Consider the following 5593-nt stretch of genomic DNA (forward strand, 5'->3'; position numbering starts at 1 on the left):
CTGCAGTGTGCCGGGCCTTACCTTCAGATGAGGAAAGTAAAGACATTTGGACATTATGGACTCTCCAGTGAAGGTAAATTGATGCAATCCATGTTTATCAAGTAAATGTCTGCAAAGCCTAAAAGTCACTCTTGTAAAACTCTATAAGTGTTTAAACTACAGGCCATAGCTTTACCCCCACTCAGTGTAAGGTGCTTCTTTTAATACCCTCCGAGGAATTATCATTTCTTCTAGTCCTTTTCCAAACTTTCTTCCAATAGGATCCTTGTTTAATAAAGTTACTAATTCATATGTTTCTCTAATCCTTCCCAAACAGAGCCCGGTAAAGTGAGCTGCAGAGTGTCAGTCTGACTGGCAAAGAGATCTGCAGTGTGCCGGGCCTTACCTTCAGATGAGGAAAGTAAAGACATTTGGACATTATGGACTCTCCAGTGAAGGTAAATTGATGCAATCTATGTTTATCAAGTAAATGTCTGCAAAGCCTAAAAGTCACTCTTGTAAAACCCTATAAGTGTTTAAACTACAGGCCATAGCATTACCCCCACTCAGTGTAAGGTGCTTCTTTTAATACCCTCCTAGGAATTATCATTTCTTCTAGTCCTTTTCCAAACTGTCTTCCAATAGGATCCTTGTTTAATAAAGTTACTAATTCATATGTTTCTCTAATCCTTCCCAAACAGAGCCCGGTAAAGTGAGCTGCAGAGTGTCAGTCTGACTGGCAAAGAGATCTGCAGTGTGCCGGGCCTTACCTTCAGATGAGGAAAGTAAAGACATTTGGACATTATGGACTCTCCAGTGAAGGTAAATTGATGCAATCTATGTTTATCAAGTAAATGTCTGCAAAGCCTAAAAGTCACTCTTGTAAAACTCTATAAGTGTTTAAACTACAGGCCATAGCTTTACCCCCACTCAGTGTAAGGTGCTTCTTTTAATACCCTCCGAGGAATTATCATTTCTTCTAGTCCTTTTCCAAACTTTCTTCCAATAGGATCCTTGTTTAATAAAGTTACTAATTCATATGTTTCTCTAATCCTTCCCAAACAGAGCCCGGTAAAGTGAGCTGCAGAGTGTCAGTCTGACTGGCAAAGAGATCTGCAGTGTGCCGGGCCTTACCTTCAGATGAGGAAAGTAAAGACATTTGGACATTATGGACTCTCCAGTGAAGGTAAATTGATGCAATCCTTGTTTCTCAAGTAAATGTCTGCAGAGCCCAACAGTCACTGTTGTTAAATCTTATTAGTGTTTAAATTATAGTCCATAGATTTACCCCCCTATTTAGTGCAATGTGTCTGAAGCCTTTCTTCCAACATGCTACAAAAATTATTAGTTTCCTTCTGTTAGTTGCTAAACTTAGGAAACAGTGCATTTTTATTACTCTGGATCTGTATATCAAGCATTATTAATAATTTAAATTAAAGGTGAGCCATCTATAGGCTCACAAGTCTACAATTCACAATTTAACTTCTCTTTTTAGTTTGCTCGACTTTAGTTTGTATAGTGAAGAGTTTATGGTTAGGTTGTTGATACTGCTGTATCCGTGGTACTAAATACCACAATAAGTGAGCATATTTTTAGACGTTTTCTCTTGATCACTATTAGAAAGGATGATTTGAGGCATTTTGATATTGCTGTCTTTAGAGGCGAAAGTCCCATGGCCAAATTTAAAAAAATAACCTAACTATGAGGTACAACAGAGAAAGTCCAGGAATATAGAGGGTTATCGTGTATCTTAATTTGTACATTTTCTAATTTCCATTATCTTTTTGTTTGCAGGAAACTGCTGTTATCTTGGGCAAGATGTGTGGCAGCGAAGACAGACAATAAGGATCTGTAGAGATGAGCGTATTGATGTGCACATAATTGAAGATAATCCTAGGAAGCCCAAATTCTTCTACACACACTAAAGAATTCTTTACATTAGTCTGATCCTTATTCAATGTAACTTCTTAATGCCCAAAGGGAAGGGCAGTCCTTCATGTCATGGTTCCCCAGAGGTTTCCTCCACAGGGGGGTTTTTCCTCTCCTGAGTGCTGAAGGATGACTCTCCCTGAGGCCAGAGGTTGCACTAAATATTCCCTACCACAAAATACTATTTTCTGTAATAAAATGGTGTTTTATATTAATACTTCTAATGTGTGAGCTTATTGTTCTTATTGGACCAAGATTGTTATATCTGTTGGACATGTTTGTTATAAATTAGTTTACTAAATGTTATTACCTTGTTAATGCAAAATTGTAACTAATGTAAGCCTGTTGTACTACAAAGGCAACCAAAATCTATAAAAAAAATACAAAAGCAAAAAAAAAAAAAGCTACTTTAGTTTATCTTGGTTGTCCTGCTGTTTATACTTTCCTATGGTTTATGAAATTCACACAGCTTCTTGTAAGACTTGTGTGTGAGTCATATGCTTTGTGTGACAAATGAAAGCTTTAACAGAAGCAGTGACATACTGATAAATGGCTAATACCTGTATAATCATAGTTTTGTGTTATGGCACAAAAAATTTTTTGGGGTACAGGGCTTTACAGAACTAGCTTGGTATAGAATTGTATTTAAATGGGTTGTTCATCTTCCAAACACTTTTTTTTTGTTCCCCAGAAATAAAAGACTTTTTTTCCAATTACTTCCAATTACTTTCCATTATTTATTTTTTACCAAAATCTAAGTTTATATTTGAATCTTCCTGTTTCTGGTGTTTGAGTCTGGCAGCTCAGTAATTCCATTTAGTGGATACATTTCTTAGCAGCATCTCTTATTGCCAACTATTGTATCAAGTCTAACAGCTGCCTGTAATGAAACCCAGAGATTCTGCTCAGCAGGGACAGGAAAGAAATAAGGAGATGTACTTGGTTAGTTAAATCCTTTTCTCTCCAGTCTTAAGCTGGCCATAGACGCAAAGATTGCTTTTTGGACCGTGTGTGGAGAGTCCCGACATTTTTCGTCCGGCGGAGATCAGTCGTTTGGTTGATCGTACAGGTTTATAGATTTGTCGGCTGCGGATAACATCTCTGCAGGGAGACTCACTAGCTTTGGTTGGACATAACTTTCGTACGATTGCGGTCAGGGGCAGAACATTGGCTGATCTGTTCTCTTCTACTTTATTTGATCAGAATGGTTAGTGGCAGGTCAGAAGATGGGGGGGGGGGGGGAAGTCCGATCTTACGAATCTTTGCATCTATGGCCAGCTTTAGGGCAGAGACAGAAGTGGAGTCAGGTAGATTTATTCTCCTGGTGGCTAATCGCCTGTTCTTCAGACAACCAATCTCCCTGAAAAGCCTTCCCGTCGGAATCTAATTCACCAGCAGGATAGCACTCTAAGCCCTTTGTTTTCCGAAGTTGCCTCATGAGGAAACTTCGGGCAGCTCTGGGGAGATTAGTCGGTCGAAGAAGAGGCGATTAGTCGGACGACTAAATCTCCCCGAATCTTCACGTGTGCCCTTACCCTTAAAGGTCTTATTCAAATCAATGTATGGTTGCTAGGGTAATTTGGACCCTAAATTATATTTAGTTGATATTTCTCCCGTGTCTAGAGGACACAGGGACCATGGGGTAAAAGGTCCTGCCCATCAGGTGGAGGACACTGATAACAGAGCCGACACCCCTCCCACTCTCCCTTTGTCCCCAGTCATGCCCAGGGGGTGTCAGTTTGTAACAGAAAAACAGTAACTGAAAAACAAACTCTCATACATAGTAGAAAACAAGAACAAGCGTTTGGGGGGTGCCTGTGTCATCACCTTAAAGAGTAGAGAGAAAAGGATTTAACGTTAAGTACAAAAATCCTTTTCTCCCACGTCTAGGGGGACACAGGGATGTAACAAAGCACCCCACAGTTGGGAGGGAGAACCCATGACGGTCTAAGAAACTGCCTGGAGAACCTTCTTTCCTAAGGCTGCCTCTGGAGATATGTAGGTATTGTAGTAAAATGTTGTTAAAGGGATACTCTCATGGGCAAAAAAATTTTTTTTCAAAATGAATCAGCTAATAGTGGAACAGTAGAATTCTGCACTGAAATCCATTTCTCAAAAGAGCAAACAGATTTTTTTTTATATTCAATTTTGAAATCTGACATGGGGCTAGACATTTTGTCAATTTCCCAGCTGCCCCAGTCATGTGACTTGTGCCTTCACTTTAGGAGAGAAATGCTTTCTGGCAGGCTGCTGTTTTTCCTTCTCAATGTAACTGATTGTGTCTCAGTGGGACATGGGTTTTTACTATTGAGGGCTGTTTAAAGATCTACCAGGCAGCTGCTATCTGGTTACCTTCCCATTGTTCTTTTGTTTGGCTGCTAGGGGGAAAAAGAGAGGGGGGTGATATCACTCCAACTTGCAGTACAGCAGTAAAGAGTGATTGAAGTTTATCAGAGCACAAGTTACATGACTTGGGGCAGCTGGGAAATTGACAAAATGTCTAGCCCCATGTCAGATTTCAAAATTAAATATAAAAAAAAATCTGTTTGCTCTTTTGAGAAATGGATTTCAGTGCAGAATTCTGCTGGAGCAGAACTATTAACTGAATTTTTTTTTTACCCATGACAGTATCCCTTTAATGTATGTAGGGAGGACCATGTAGCTGCACTACACACTTTCTCAGCCAAAGCAGAATTTCTGTAAGCCCAGGAGGCCCCAAGAGCTCTGGTGGAATGCGCCCAGTAGGATTGTCTCACCATCTCCTTGTGCAATGGTTGTTTTTGAAGCTGTAAGACCTGTTCAGGCCCCTGAAGGTACAATGAAGTGTGTCTTCTGTGTGATGGATCTTGCGCCAGAAACTTACAATTTGAGAGCTCTGACCACATCAAATCGATGCAGGGTTGTTTCCTTGTTTATTGGTTTGTTACAGAAGGATGGCAGAATGAACTATGAGTTGATGTGGAAGGCAGAGACCACCTCGGGAAGGAACCCTGGACTTGCGGTGACTGCAACAGTGAGCATTGCACAATGGAGGAGGCGCACACAGTGACGTGAAAATCTCCTGCGAGAGTGCGCGCACATGAGGATGGTCAAGCATGTTTTAACCAGGGAGAGGGTAACAGCAGTGTCCTCTTCCTAATGGGCAGGACCAGGTCCCTGTGTCCCCTAGACGGAGTAATAGCGACTAAACTTATCAATTGAGGGTCCAAATTACCCTAGCAACCATACATAAATTTGAATAAGACTGAAATATGAATAGAAGGCACAAATAGAAAGTAATAAAAAGTAGCAACAATAAATGTGTAGCCTAACAGAGCATTTGTTTTTTATATTGGATCAGTGACTCCCATGTTTGAAAGCTCAGAAGAGTTAGAAGACAAAAAAAAAAAAAAAAAAGTAAATTCATTTAAAAGCTGCTTAGAATTAGCCATTCTATAACATACTAAAAGTAGACTAAACCATCCCTTTAAGAGAAACTTCTTATAAGCTCCCTTCAAAGTAGACTTGGATATTTTTCTGAAATGCCAAACAGAATTATTGCAAATCTGCCTCTGGATTGTTCAGGTCAGAATGAGGCTTATTATGAAACATGTTAATTGGTTAAGAGTCCAAGATAAAAACAAGAAAACTAAAAATGATGAAGTAGGAACTAAAAGTGGTTATTAAACAGTTGGAAATACACAGA

Source organism: Xenopus laevis, chromosome 1L (genome assembly GCF_017654675.1).
Source record: "Xenopus laevis strain J_2021 chromosome 1L, Xenopus_laevis_v10.1, whole genome shotgun sequence".
Taxonomy (NCBI): domain Eukaryota; kingdom Metazoa; phylum Chordata; class Amphibia; order Anura; family Pipidae; genus Xenopus; species Xenopus laevis.